The sequence below is a fragment of the Delphinapterus leucas genome, chromosome 14 (genome assembly GCF_059928025.1).
Source record: "Delphinapterus leucas isolate spDelLeu-1000000601 "Yukka" chromosome 14, BTC_Dleu_Yukka2, whole genome shotgun sequence".
Classification (NCBI taxonomy): domain Eukaryota; kingdom Metazoa; phylum Chordata; class Mammalia; order Artiodactyla; family Monodontidae; genus Delphinapterus; species Delphinapterus leucas.
This window is the reverse complement of record NC_143142.1, coordinates 70046482-70062737: the sequence shown is the minus strand read 5'-3', so window position 1 is coordinate 70062737 and position 16256 is coordinate 70046482.

Here is a 16256-nt window from a genome sequence, read left to right as displayed (position 1 = left end):
GTCCAACAGAAAAAACTGGAGAAAAGCCAAACTCGATGGTTGCGTTGCACTGAAATGAAAAATCTGATATTCTACTAAAGCAGACTATTACAAGGCAGAAATGTAAAATGTAATATGAGCCAAAACATAGTCATTTAATATTATTCTATCTGGACATATATCAGATCTTACCCATTATCGAAGAGCAAGGAGATGCAGAAAAACACCAAATAAATGTCTACAAAGAGCAGGCTCCCCTGGTGGCGCAGTGGTTAAGAATACGCCTGCCAATGCAGGGGACACAGGTTTGAGACCTGATCCGGGAAGATCCCACATGCCGCGGAGCAACTAAGCCCATGCACCACAACTACTGAGCCTGTGCTCTAGAGCCCACGAGCCACAACTACTGAGCCCACGTGCCACAACTACTGAAGCCCATGTGCCTAGAGCCCATGCTCCACAACAAGAGAAGCCACCACAATGAGAAGCCCACGCACCACAACAAAGAGTAGCCCCAGCTCGCCGCAACCAGAGAAAAGCCCACGTGCAGCAACAAAGACCCAACTCAGCCAAAATAATAATAATAAAATAAATAAATTTATTAAAAAAAGAAGAAAAAAAGAATCGGCCTGCCAATGCAGGGGACACGGGTTCAACCCCTGAAAAATGTATCTACGAAGAGCAAAAATAACTTTGAGGACTCAAGTGAAGCAAGACTAACACTGCTAATCCAGGCATCACCACCTGGCTCCACGTCTCCAAATTTTAATAGGTCAAAAGTGACCAATTTGAATTTTCTCTCCTATTCCTCAACTTCTCCTTCCTGTCCCATTTTTAAAAGCTCCCCTTAAAACCCCTGGATTGCAGAAATGAACTGAACCAACAGGGCAGAGCTGTAAATAGTGATTTTGGAAATTTTACAATTCCAAGTCAAATCTAAATCCCCCTGCTCTGAGTAGGAATTGTCCACAGTCCCCTGGCAGAGAAGCTTGTAGAGAAGAGGGGATGGGAGAGGGGGGGTGTGTTCAACCTTCATTTTCTCAGCCCCTCAGTGCACACAGGACCAGCCAAGCAGCTCTGAAAGAGGGATGCTTGGCAGAGGGGAATTCTAATTCTACTCTCACACCTGGGATTCCTGCTTTCCTGTGCACTTTTCCAAAGCCCATCGGCAATCTAAATCCTCCTGGTTAGAATTTTACCTCAGAAGACTGCAGTAGCAGAGCCTACCCCTTCACCCTTTCCCTCCTACATCTGCCCCTACATCTGCCTCACTACGATGTGCCCTCACTCTGATCTTGCCTGGTTCAGTCACCTTGTCTCCCACCCATCATGCAACTATGTGTCACTTCACTTTGGATCCAGAGGATTTGGAATCTCAGCTTTATTTCTAATTCTACCCAATTCTCAATGCTGCTCACTAATTGTTCTCTCTACCAGCCAAGTATAAGTGCTTTTAGAACCATTATATATATATATATATATATATATATATATATATATATATATATGGTTGCGCGGGGTCTTGGTTGCAGCTCGGGCTCCTTAGTTGGGGCGTGCGAACTCTCAGTTGTGGCAGGCACATGAGATCCTGTTCCCCAACCAGGGATCAAACCCCGGCCCACTGCATTGCAAGCATGGAGTCCCATCCCCTGCACCACCAGGGAAGTCCCAGAACCATTTTAAAATAAGTCACTAACTCAGAATTGAATCCTTCAGGAAATATCCCTATGAAAAGGCAGAGAACAGATTTCCAACAGCAGCTGTGCACTAAAATCGCCTATTAAATCCTGAGGCCCAGGCCATGATCAGGACCAATTAACTTAGAAGCCCTGGGAGAGACACTCAGGCACTGACATTTCTAAACATTCCCTCAGTGGTCCCAGCCGATGGCCACGTTTGAGAACCATTGTGTGGAGACTCAGAACCTGCTGGTAGAAGCTAAGCGAGGTAGACATTCATTTCTACTTTGTTTCTGGAAAAAAAAACCACCAATGATGTGAAGCAAAAAGCCACTTTGGCTGCATTTGTAACACTCTTCTATAACATCTGGGGTTTTCCGCTCATGTCCCTTATGGGTAACTCTAGATAAAAAAAAAAACAGAATTTGGCAAAGGTATGGCTGCAGGTTGTCGTGTCTAAGGACAGTGCTGGAGGAGAGATCCAAGGGTGAGAACTACTTCTGTGGAAGAAGGAGTACCCAGAGTCCTTTAAAAGAATGAAGATGTACTTAGGACCTCCCTCTCTCTCTCTCTCTCTCTCTGAAAGAAGTCACACCTGAGAGCAAAGATTGTACCTAGACAATGTCTATTAGAGGACTGCATCCCTCCCAAATCCAAAGATTTTAATAGTTTGGTCTTTTCACAGTTTTCTTTTGTAATCATTCCCTCTGTGGCAGAGATTGCTAACTATTCCTCAATATTCATTCTCCTCTTTTCATAGTAATAGAACCTTTGAGTTTCAGCTGGCTACTGGGCCACCCAGAATACAGACAGCATTCCCCAGCCTCCCTTGCAGCTAGGCAGGACCATGTGACTAAGTTCTGGCCAACAGGATGGTTGTGAAAGTGATGTGTCCAACTTCCAGGCCATTCCTTGAAAAGACTATTAGGATATAGACATGATGATGCACCACACTGGACCTTACATGCAGCTGCCTTACGATGGCACAGCAACAAGGTGGAAGTCTGGGCCCCTATCCCTGTCATGAAGGAGAGCAACCCTAACAGCTCAGACTTCCATACGGTAGAGAAACTCCCACCATAGTCAAGCCATTACTAATGGTGGGTCTCTGTTTCTATGATTAAACCTACATCCAAACTAAGATAACCTCCAGTTTATTCCTTCAGTGATGTTTCGTGCTGGTGATATAGTGAAGAATTAAGCAACAGAGCAGGAAAAGATACTGTGTCCTTCTCCACACCACCATTCAGCTGAAGCCAGCACAATGGCAGCAGCGCCATATCAAGAGGACAATGGCTGTAGTGTCCAAACAGTGAGCACCCGTGAAGTAAGCAGAACCTCAGGGCCAAGCTGAAAGAAGTGAGCGGGAACGTGTGCTACGGAGAAATAACTCAGGGGAAACATGAGATAAGACCACCTATCCCCAAATATACTAAAGGAAGAGAAGTCTTCGAGAGAGACTGACACTTGGGTTATATTTCGTTTTGAACAAATTAGGATGGGAGCAGATGGGTTAGTGCACAAACTTTTGTGAGGGAGAGACCTGAGATCTGTTGCTGACTTTGGGCAAGTGACTTGACCTCCCTTACCTGAGTGTCCTCTCTGGATTTAGTAATAGCTATTTCATAGGGCGGTAAGATGGATTAAGTTAAACGATGCACCTTAATACGTGACACAATGCCTGGCATGTAGTAAGTGCCCAATGAATAACCTTAAAAAAAAAAAAAAAGAAAAGAAAAACTCCAGCCAGGAAAAAATCATTACATTACCTCAGAAACAGACATTATGAATTCCTGCTTTGGGTCACAACACACCTCCACTTCTAAAGGAAGCTCTTCTTCCCTTCCCTGCAATTCAAGTCCAAACAGAATCCTACCTTCCTCATCAGGCCTTAGCTGACCATCCTCTCCCTTCTCTGAACTATACGTAGATGTATCATCTTGTCTGTATCACTCACTGCCACTTAATCCCACACTGGTTTTCATTATAACTTAAGACTTTCATGTCCAGCAGGTCTGTCTTCCATTAGAGTCTAAATATCAGAGTCCCTTTCCTGCAGTTCACACATCCTATTTAGCCCAACGTGGTGTGCTCCTAAAATACTCATTAAAGGGATAAATTATACCCTTCAAACAAATGTGCATGTGCAGCTTACAGAGAGCCAAGTAGAATAAATGTCATTCTATTCATATACTGAGTAACCAAATGGCAGAATACCTTAAACTTTAAAAATCAAATTAATGGAATTTTGACATTTGCAATCATCCATGAAGCCAATACCATGTACTTTAAATTTCTCCTTGACAGGAATAGATGTTTTCCTTGACTTACCTCCCTAACAGCAGGTAAGTTCTAGCTGAAAACTCAGCTCCCCGCACAGCTGTTCCCCTGCCATTTCAAAGCCCATCATGATCCTATACTTTACTGGGCTCTAATGAAATAATATTCATTAATTTATTTCTCAAACATCTGTATGCCAAATAATAACTTAGGATATCAAAAATAAATAATTCTAGGAATTTCCAATCTAGTACAGTTTGCTACTCCCTTCTTGGTGAACTTTAATATTTGTGCCTTATATCCCAAGAGCAAACCCAGGAGAGGACAAGAGACACCTGCATCTATCGTTGGTCTAACTTCATGAGACGGTATAAAGTGTTACTCAGCACATGAATTGACTGGAATTAATGTTTTGAGTGCCTAAGTCAATCTGTGTAAATCACTTTAAAAAATCCCTGGCAACATAGTAAGTACTTGACAAAGTGTTAGTTACTATTAGTAGTAGTATTCATATTATTAGTGTTATTTACATTTAAAATCACAATATTCAATGTAATATCAAAAATAATTCAATCGCAGCTATAAGTATTGACAATATCTGAAACCTAGAAAAGTGTGGAGGTAAAAAGCAAGAGTGTGATGGGCCTGATGCAGTTGTCCATAACTGGGAACTTATCAATTCAACTTGCAGGACCCAAAATTAATTAGGAACACAAAAATTAAAGTGTAATGAATTTATTATGTAAATATATTCCTTATATGTGTTTTCATTTCTATCACAAAACAGCAAAAAGGAAACAAGAATGTTCCAGTAGGATATACTTAATGATTGATACATGGAGCTCTATACATTTATGAAATATCAGAAACATAAAAAGAAATAAATGTATTCAGATTATTTAGCTCAAAACCTTGGAGATTTTAAAAGGAGAGACAAATGGTTAAGATGGTAAATTGTATGCTATGCGTATTTTATGAGAAAAAAATTTTAAGTGTACGTAAAACAATGCAATATTCTCAAAAAAAGGCAACAACCATGCTGATACCTATAAATTTTTGTAACTTCTATATAAATAAAGTTTATGCAAAAGTGTTAGGAGTCCACCACAAGAGGAACTGATTCTTGAGCAAAATAGGATTAGGAAAACTGACCTGCTGACAAGCCTAAAAGGAGAGAAATTTACAGGTACACAATCAAGATTTCCTCGGCTTTAAAAGGAAGACCTACCCTAGATGTATAGTTAACTAGAATCTTCTGTTCAAGAAAAAGGGTACTGAGTTGAATTTGAAGAGATATGAAATATGATGTCATAATATGAAAATACCAGCTATTCCAAAGCAACGTCTGTTCACTAGTGAGACGAGTGGTGTGTACCTTAAGCACCACAGGAGTGTGGCGTGAGGGAGATGGCGCTGGAGGTTAGGGAGGCTTTTTGAAGAGGCAGGCTATGAGCCGGGTCTTTCAGGACCACAGACAGGCAGGAATAAGAGATGACATTGTACTTCAGGGAAAGGAGACGGAAGATGCAAGGTTTTGAGGGACAGCGAGCGCGCAGAGAATGAACAGATTAAAGTCTCACAATGGCGTGGCTGAATTTATCCATCCCCTTTTCCCTTCAATTTCCCTTTCCATTTCTGGTGGTTTTAGTCACGTCCATGCAGTCCTGGGAGAGAGAACAGTGTCTCAAGATTTCCACCCTGGCTCAACCCCCCAACCGACCCAGAGAACAAAAGAGGCTGAGAGACAAAAGCAAGAGCACAAAGTGACTCTTTACACATGGGATACCTGCCAAGTCTCACAAACCCAAATGGCGCTCATTGCTTCAATCAGTACTTGATTTATATTACTTTTAAAAGAATTAAAAATTGCATTACCGAAGTAACCTCAGTGGAGTGATACACCTTAACAGCAAAGCGAGTCACTGAGGAAGACAAGAGGTGCTTTTTTGTGTTTTGATTGTTTGTGACTAAGCTACGGCTCCAGAGTTACTGTCTCATGCCTGGTGATGGCTCCCAGCTCCTCCAGGCAGCCAGCTCCAGGAGTCCTCTCTGTTTCCCCTTCCATCACAGCCCTGCTGGACTCTAGTTACAAATCTCTTTACATTTCTGTCCCCACAACTAGGCTAGGAGCTTAGGGCAGGGACCCTGTGAAGGCCCGGGTTCTGGAGCCAGAACACCTAAGTTTGAATCCTGTCACTGCTATTCTCTAGCAGTGTAACTTCAGGTTAAATCACCTAACCTCTCTGGACCTCCCTTTCTGATTTATCAAGGGAGGTTGTGAGTCTATGAGTTAACTCATAAAAAGCACTTTAAACAGTCAGTATCTGTCCACAGTGAGCATTCAAAACGTTAGCTGTTTGATTCATCCAGAGCCTAGCACAGTATCTGGCATATAGTGTGTGCTCAGGAAATACTCATGGAAGGAAGGAGGGAGGGAGAAAAAAATTTATTTACTGGGTGGAAAAACACTTGTATTCTTCTTTGCACCTCTCCCAGGGCCTAGCAGTGATTCGTAGATCTGTATTCAAAGAAGACTGCAGGCAAAGATTCTACCTAAAATGAGGAAACAAAGCCATTGGGTGGCATTCCAGATCCCCACGAGATTTTTTTTTTTTTTTGATCAGAGATCTTACCTTCAAGACGCTCTATTCAGGCTTTTTTTTTTTTTTTTTTTGGCTGCGTTGGCTTTGTTGCTGCACGCGAGCTTTCTCTAGTTGTGGCGAGCAGGGGCTACCCTTCATTGCAGTGCACGGGCTTCTCATTGCGGTGGCTTCCCTTGTTGAGGAGCATGGGCTCTAGGTGCACGGGCTTCAGTAGTTGTGGCACGTGGGCTCAGTAGTTGTGGCTCGTGGGCTCTAGAGCGCAGGCTCAGTAGTTGTGGTGCACGGGCTTAGTTGCTCCGTGGCATGTGGGATCTTCCCGGGCCAGGGCTCGAACCCGTGTCCCCTGCATTGGCAGGCAGATTATTAACCACTGTGCCACCAGGGAAGTCCCTATTCAAGCACTTCTTTAGTTTTCTACTAATCCACCAACACATGAGATACCCATAAGATCTCTCTGAACTTCACCTCCTACAGAGGAGGGGTGAATATAAATGGGAATGTGAAGAGATCCACTCGCATTCCTGAAATACGGACTTTCTACAATATGCACAATGCTGCCACCACACCCTTCCTGAAGCTTTGGAATCATCCTTTCATAACAATTCATAGAAACATTCATATTTTGGAGCTAATCATGGGCTTGTGAAACACACTCAAGAATCAGCAATTGGCAGGTTAAACCTGTCCAGGATTTTATGGGTGGAGGATAGGTGGTGTGGACAACTTCACTTGGATTAAGATCAGTGTTATCTAAAAACAACTTATTCCCCACAAGATTGCACTGGTTTTCCATCAGACATATGGACTGTATCTCACCTAAACACTCTAATATATTGAAGAGAACTTCCATAAATGTAAGATGAGACTTTAATTTTAAAGACTAAAATACTGAAAAAATTGCCAAAGGTCAAAAAAAAAGTCAGGATTCTAGCTCTAGTTCCATTCCCTTCTGAACCATTAGGCCAAGGACAAGTCATTCAACATCCCTGAAATGGTGCAGCAACCCCTGCCTTGCCTACACTGGGGGATTTTTATAACCATTTATTCATTCAACAAGCATTTATTGGGTACCTACAATGGACCAGGCTGAAAGTAAAGCAGTAGGGTAAAAGATACACTTGATGAAATCTCCCAAAGAAATATGTTTATATAAACTGCAAAATGCTATAGAATGGATAGTTTTATTACATGATTATAAACATAGCTGTATTTATTATCTAAGGACAATAAAATCTTTCAGGTGTCCATGGATTTTTTCCTAGCCTATTCCATAGGAAAGTATTCACTTTCATCTCTATTTCCTCTGTATTTTAAGTTCACCTCCCCAAAAAGGCCTCCCCTGACCATCCTAAGATATCCCTCCCCTCATTGTTTTTTTTTTTTTTTGCGGTATGCGGGCCTCTCACTGCTGTGGCCTCTCCCGTTGCAGAGCACAGGCTCCGGACGCGCAGGCTCAGCAGCCATGGCTCACGGGCCCAGCCGCTCCGCGGCATGTGGGATCTTCCCGGACCGGGGCACGAACCCGCGTCCCCGCATTGGCAGGCGGACTCAACCACTGCGCCACCAGGGAAGCCCCATTGTTTTGGTTTGTTTTTTAAACCAAAACACTAGGTTTTTTTTCCTTCACAGTAAATATATGTAATTACGTATTATTTGTTTACTTGTTTATTATTTATTTCTGCCACTAAACATGCATTCCATGAGGTCAGGGATTTTGTTCTTGTTGTGGTATACTCAGCAGTACCTAGTAAAGTGCCTGGAGCATATTAGGTGCTCAATAAATATTTGTTTCATAAAAGAATGAATGGAAAACCAGTCATGTCATAAAGAACCAGCCTAAGTGAAGAGAAACTAATGAGATGGCTTAGAAGTAATGAGACTAAAAATGAATTAGTGAAGATTTTAGACTCAAATTCTTGGTTAGTGTTAGTCTATATCTGTTGTTTACTCAGAGGTATAAGAAAGCAAATGTTTCACCATATATCCATTATTTTGTTCAATTCTTATAAAAACTGTTCCAAGTACATATTATCCTCATTTTACAGATACGTAAACTGAGGCTCAGGGAAGACACTGGCTCAGATGGTGAGTGACACAGGCTGTTGCACTGTGTTGTGTTGTGTTTTGCCTTAACCACTTCCTCCCTGTAGACTGATCATGAAGATTCCAGGAATAGTGGAGGAGAGAAAGCAGGAGGAGAGCGATCAAGGCACCATTGTTCTTGCAGAGTAAGGAGATAAGAGCTGACAAAACACAGTAAAAATTCACCTCCGCAAAGATCCGAAAGCACTGAGGCAGCGTCCTCATCGTTACCTATATGATGAAACGCAGGCTTGCTCAGGGCAAGTGATTTGTCCAAAGTACTTGCACTCTGGGTTTCTCTATAGGTCAGCAGTGATTCCCGAGTCCAGACAATACCCTCTCTCTCTAGCTCTCTTTCTCTGCTTTTCGTCTGGTCTTTTCGTTCGGTAAGAAAGCTGTTTAAAAGGCACAAAGACCAAGCAAGAAGAGACAGTGTCGCTGCATTGACAGAAACAGGATTTGGCCTTCAATACAGCCTGAGTTGGGTGCTTTACAATCAGGTTTTCCTGTGTGTGTATTAAACCCCCGCTTTGGAGAACTGACCTCTGGCCCAGAAGACTGCAGGAAATCAATTTGCTGCAGTTTTTTGCGAAAGCCACAGCCCTCCCCTTTGGTAAAACAGAAACTTCAGACTGAGGCAGTTTGCAAAAACTTCTCTAATGGTGTGCGAGCGCCATCTGACGCCCAGAGGCAGGGGTGGCTTCAGTCTCTAGTTTCAGGCTTGACATCCTAATCACAAAATGTGGTTATCAAAATAAGGAGCCACGCACTCAGATTCCATGGATTTTCTTGTCAATAATGCATAGCCAGTAATAGCCATTATAACCACTAAAAACCTCGGCTGTAAATTTGGTCTTCATATTTGTCTTTATATGAATTTCATTCTATATTTGTGACCTGAGTCTTATCAAGGCATAGCTCATATACTTATATGTATATTATGTCACCTCCAATTTCACTGATTCAACTAATATTTGTTAAGCACCGACCGTGTGTGACACCCCATTCTTGGTACTTCAGAGGAAACAAAAATGAGTAAGGAGAAAAAAGTCTTGCCCCTAGGAAGTTCCACTCTTGCAGTAGAGATAAAACATCTTGACAACTTAGGGGGGAAAAGTCAACATAGCAAGTTGACTATAAGAGGGAATTGAAGGAAGCTGGGGGAATATTCAGATAATGATCCACTCTCTTACAGCTGAAAGGCTAAGAGGATCTGGGAGGTTTTATGAACTGTGGATATCAGGTCGCTTGGGGCAACGGCTGCCCTGGGGTGGGGGACAGGGTGGGCGGGATGCCTGTCCCTGAGACTGGTGAGCTCAGCAAGGGGAAGACCGGTGCAGGTACAGATCAGCCTGCTACGCCGAAACCTGGGGGCTGGGGAAGGTAGGGGCACCTGGTAACAGAGAGGAGGGGAAAGCAGAAGAATGCAACTCGGACACAATAAGAATTTCTTTTTTAACAGGATAAAACCCCAGGCGCTGATGATGGGCCCCCTCCCTCCCAACCCAAACGTCTGTGACTTCCAGCTCTGGGTTCCTCACCCAGCAAATGCATCCCCCCAACTGGGGGCTGAACTGGGCTTTGAATTTCGGAGTGCCTCCCGAGAAAGAATAAAGCCCCCAAGCCTCTGCACTGACCATGAGCTTAATCGGAAGTGGCTTCTTTCCATTACTCTCCGGCTAGTTCACCAGTAGTGTTTTAACTGGGTACAAGTGTGTTAGGACATAGAAAGGCTTTCGCGGGACACATGGGCATGGACACGAGATCCTCAGTTTCCATGTCTTTTCCTAAAAGTGACTGTCCCACACAGGCTCTGATGGGGGGCAGGGTCACCTGCCACCTCCCCTTTCACAAGAAGTCTCCCTCCTCACAAAGGAAAGACTCAGCCTTCACCCAGTCTGACTTTGGAGCAGTGCCCCAGGTCGGGAAAACCTCCAGGTCACTAAACCCATGGACAGTTTGAGAAAGCATCTCCCTTGAGGGCAAAGCAGAGCAAGTAAGGTAGGAAATACTGAAGGAGGTTAACGCTCATTTCATCTCAGTGACACACTGATGGCAGTCTCTAAGCCTCTGTCTTCTATTGCTGTGTGCAATGCTGTGTGCAATATTGCTCCCTCCACTTTAGGACAAGAATTCAGAAGAGGAATGGCTGTCAAAGGAATGTATCTGAAAAACATGAAGAACATTTTTTTTTTCAGAAAGATTTGGCTGTTCGGGTTGAAAATGAGGAATAGTTTTGTGGATTAATTACACGGTGGGCATATTTTATGACTAGATAACTCAAATCTACAGCTTCAAAAATATATTTGAAGCACACATGCAATAATCTGGTAACTGCACATTTATAACTATTTAAGCTTATGATTAAAAATGTTTAAATATCAAGTATATATGTGAGAGGGGAGATAGAGGTTTTCAAATGATTTGGAGGCAATTCAAGCAGAAAGAGAGTGAGAGAGAGAAGGGCTCTGGAGGGTGGGAGCAATTCAGAATCTCTCTCTCTCACCTCACCCCCATTTGGTCTTTATTGTTGATTTATAAACACCTTCTATGGTGTGCATTGTTTCTTTCTTTGTCTTTGTTTCAACTTGCTTTATGTCCTTTAGTCAGAGACCAAATACCCATACCTCACCTGCCAGCTTTCCTCCTACTTCTTTTCCTTTGATATTGCAGTATCCCAAACACAAAGGGTATTCCTCCAGAAAGGATTCATGGCATAAATTTGGGGAATGCTGAATACTCTACCCTTCCTCCTAGAGATTCACAGTCTATATTAGCATTGTCTGCCCTTCTAGACCACCAGGACCATGCCTGTGGTGTTCACTGTACCTAGTTCACCTGATACCTAGTAGTGCTCAAGAAATATAACTTGAATGGATCAGGACACCAGAGACCCTTAATAAAAGAATCTATATACGAAAACCTGTTCAATGTTCTTTAACTCACTTTCCCAGATTATTTCACCCTAGAACTCGTGTGTGTGCATGTCCTGCTAAAACACTTTCCATGCAGAGACAATCCCAGAGACAGTAGCAAATTGTTGACCTGCTAGGGCTCCTGTGGCCTATTTAGGAACAATTTCTTCATCTGGTAACCATGTTGCCTCACATACAGCCTAGCTCATAGGGGCACAAGGGATCATAGGAATTACTCATCACCCACATTTTGCTGGCTCTTATACTTAACTACCACACAATACCCTAAACCCCTCAAGGCCCCCTTGTGTATTTCTGAGAATCCCCAAGCCCTTTCTTATATGTACTCACAGGAAAGCCTAGTCAGGTATCAGGTGGAGCCCATCATCTCCTCTGATGACATAAGATACCACCACACCTTTGGAACCTGCCTGCTTTGGGAAGCACCTATGTCATCTCCTCCAGGTACCACTGCATCCTCCAGCCACTGCTGCTGTCACTGAACAGCATGGCCATGCCTGGAACCTGCTTCTTCTGCCAGGTACTGTCCCATTTGCCAAGCACTGCAGCCTGATAAACACCTTGTCCACTGTGCTAATGTTCTGGAACCACTGAGAAGCCAAAGGTACTCTGCATTCTCTGGAATCCTCAGTGTGTCAAAGCCACCTTGCATTCCATCTCCAAGTGGGGAGATCCTCGTTGGGGTTACACTCTGTTGACTGCCTGCCAAGGGAGTATCTCAGCCCTCAATAGAAATAGGCTCAGATGTGGTCATCCACAGAAGAGTTTCCCAGAGATATATCTGAACCCCAGCCATGGATATTGCGTGGCTTTGAGCTACGAACCACCCACCAAGCCAACAGATAGCATAGCGCTCATCTCTATCCTCCCTGCAGAGCTGCTTTCTCCCTTCTCACCTCCCACCTGCACTGCCGTCAGCCCTCCTCTCCCACCCTCCAGTGGTGGAGCTGCTCCTGAGAGGACACCAGAGACCTTCTAACAGCTAACATCAGTGCACTTTTCCATCCCCAGCTCACTGGACCACTCTGTGGCACTTGCCTCTCCTGATAACTCTCATCCTTGAGCTGTCTCCATTCTGGTGGCTTTCCATTTTCAGTTTAGCTTCATATGTATTTCCCCTCTCCTGCCACCCACTCACCCCACAAAAAATCCTCTTTATAGTGACCAGAGTGATTTTTCTGGGCCTTGAAACATTAAGGACCTAAGTAACATATTCATAAATCTAAATCTCTCCAAATTCCAGATCTGTATAATCAACTGCCCAACATACAACTCCATTTAGAGTTCCACAGACATTTTCAACTCAGCATGTCCAAATCTGAGCCTGTGTTCTCCCCCATCTACCATAGCTCTTCTTCCTGTATTTCCTGTTTCTGTTCATTTACTCAGAAATTCTTCTAAATGCTCTTATACATGTATTGTCCAATCTTCCCAAGAAACTTGTAAGAGGGTTACAATTTCCAGATTTTCAAGGGGATAAAACTGAAATTTAGAAAGGTGACGTAAATTTTTCAAAGTCCCACAACACGTAGGACATAAAGCCAAGGTTTGCCCCTGGTTCTCTCCAACTACAAAGTCCGTACAATATGAATGGACTTAAAAGTCCCTGAAGCTGGGGAACCTTATCTTAACCTTTGTACACCCAGTTCCTTCTACAACTTCCAACACAAAGAAGATCTGCAATAAGTGTTTGCCCCTTAAATTACTAAATATTTGCTTATTGCCAAATATAAGCAAGGCGCTGTGCTATGAATCAAGAGAGAAAGAATAAAAGAACAAGACATGGAGCCTGCTCTCAAAGAGTTATTATCTTGTTTAAAGGAAACAATACAGGCAAGATTCAGAAAAGGATGACCTCATCACCACTATTCTTTAACATTATTCTGAAAGTGCTAACCAAAGCAATAAGATGCAACGACAAAATAAAGGGAAAAAACATAGGAAAAGAGAAAAAGTCATCATTATTTGCAATGCTATGATTTGCATAGCTAAAAAACCCAATTTTAAACATTTTTCTAGAAATAGAGAGTTTGGTAAGGGGGTCAGTTACAAAATTAATATATCAAGGTCGATAGTTTTCCTAAAAATTTAAAGTAATCAGCTATAAAATATAAGGAAAAAAAATCCTACTTTTAATATAAAATACCCAAGCATCAATTTAATAATATGAGAAAGCTACATAAGGAAAACTATAAAATTCTTCTGAAATATATAAAATATGACAATAAATTATTCAAAATATTGTATTTCTAGATAGCTCAATATTTTAAAAATGTCAATACTTTTCAAATTTTATGTTTAATAACACCCACACAAAAGCCCAACATATATATTTTTGTGATATGAAAAAATAATACCAAGCTCATCTGGAAGAATAAAAATACAAGAATAGCTAAGAATTGTAGGAGAAAAGAGTAATGAAGTGAGACCTATCCTTCCAGATACTGAAACATATAATTGAGCAAGCCTATTAAACAAAGGAGAAACAAATCAACAGAACATAATGGAGAACCCAGAGGCAGAACCAAGACAATGTATTTGGAATAAAAGTGACATTTCAAATCAGTGGGGAGAAGATGAACTATTCAGTGATGATATTAGACCATATGCTAACCCTTGATAAATAAAATAGGATTCCCTACTTCATACATCAGTTACCTTTTGCTATATAACGAGGCAATCTCCAAACCTTAGGGACTTAAAAACAACCTCCATTTATTTAGTTCATTTTTCTGTGGGTCAGCAACTTGGGATGGACTCTGCAGAGCAGCTCTTCTTCAGGTCTTGGCTCTGCTGCCCTCAGCTACTGCTCAGCTGATATCTTGGCTAGGGACCAACGGGTCTAAGATGACCTCACTCACATCTCTGTAAGCTGACTTGATGTCAACTGGAGTAATAGAGAGCAACAAGGCCCCGTGCATCTCATCACCCAGCAGGCTTGTTCATGTGTGGCCCAGGAAGGTTCCCAGAGAGCAAGCAGAAGCACAAAGGGTTTCTTAAGGTCTAGCTTTGGATCTACACATTGTCACTCCCATTCCATTCTATTGGTCAAAGCAAGTCACAAGGCCAGACTTCAGAGGTAGGGAAACAGATTCCACCTCCTCACGGGCAGAGCTCAACTTGACATTGCAGAGAGGGGTGGTACTGAGAAGCATGGAGAACTGTAGCTATTTTTGCGACCTATCACACCTATTAAACCTGAATAAACTCCAGAATATATAATGATTTCTGTGAAATGATAAAACCACAGAAAACTTAGATGAAAATATGGATAAATATTCATATGAAGAGGAGGGAGAGATACTTTTTTAAGCAAAACAAAACTAGATCCCATAAAAGAAAAGGTGGATAGAATTAACTCTCTAAACACTTAAAATTTTCACATGACCAGAAAAACACCATAAAAAAAGATAAAAAGTAAACCGGGTGCAACGTGAAATGCTAGGAAATGGCTAATGCATAAAGAGTTTTCATAATTTGCCAATTTAAAAAAACAAAGAACAATTCATAAAAGTAAAAATCACAAATTATCAATAAAGATGTTCATCCTCAATAGTAACCAAAGATACATAAGCTAAAACGGTAATAACATATAATTGTTGGCCTATAGGAGTGGCAAAGATTTTTTTTTTAATAAGACAGTGTTATCAAGGGTTTGGAGAAAGAAATTAACACACTGTTGGTGAAACTGTTAACTAGAAGAATCTTTCTGGATGGTAGTTTGGCAATAGCTGGCAAAAATTTAAGGACATATACTTGAACCCAGCTATTCCTTCTTTTTCTTTTCTCTTTTTTTTTTTAACGAATGAGGCAATTTACTAACCCAGCATCACTTACTGGAATGCTCCTTGTCGTCAGCCATCACCTTACCCGGCGATCCCATCCAGACCTCTCTCTGTTCCTGCGGTGTCAGTCTGTGGACCCCACCTCGGGCCTTTTCCACCATTTTCGGCGCCCCCGGAGCTGGGAGGACCACGGGCCACGCTCTTGGAGCCTAGGCTGAGGCAGGACGCCGCCTCCCTGCAGCCGCCCCCCTGCAACTCGGTCACGGAGCCGCCCCAGCGCTGCCCCGGAGGGACAGGTGACACGCAGTGTGCAGAACCAGTTCTCATGGTCGGGAGCAAGCGCTTTAGGCCTGCCCGGCTGACAGCGCCCACCCATTCAGGCACTTTCGGCCTCCTGGACCTTCAGGAAGTCTGCTAGGGCTCTGACGGACTTCCGCGGGCCTCTCAGAGTCACTAAGCACTGTGCTGCTTTCGCACCGCGGGCCAGGGAACAGGAAGCAACGTGGACTAACGGCGCACCGTTTGGGGTTCGGCTCTCGCGAGAGTTCCAAGAGCTCCTCCCGCAGGTCTCTCTCTGGAAATTCCGCTCGCTATGCATAGCCACAGGCAAGAATGCGCAGGGCGAGTCGTGTGTAGGTGGCAGGTATTTTTCCGTTTTAGCTAGGATGATTTTTTTCTTAAAAAATGTTTTAAAATTATTTTTTAATTGAAGTATAGTTGCCGTACAATATTATATATTACAGGGGTACAATATAGTGAACCACAATTTTTAAAGGTTATACTCCATTTATAGTTATTGGCTATATTTCTCCTGTTGTACAATATATCCTTGTAGCTTTTTTTTTTTTTCGGTACACGGGCCTCTCACTGCTGTGGTTTCTCCCATTACAGAGCACAGGCTCCGGACGCGCA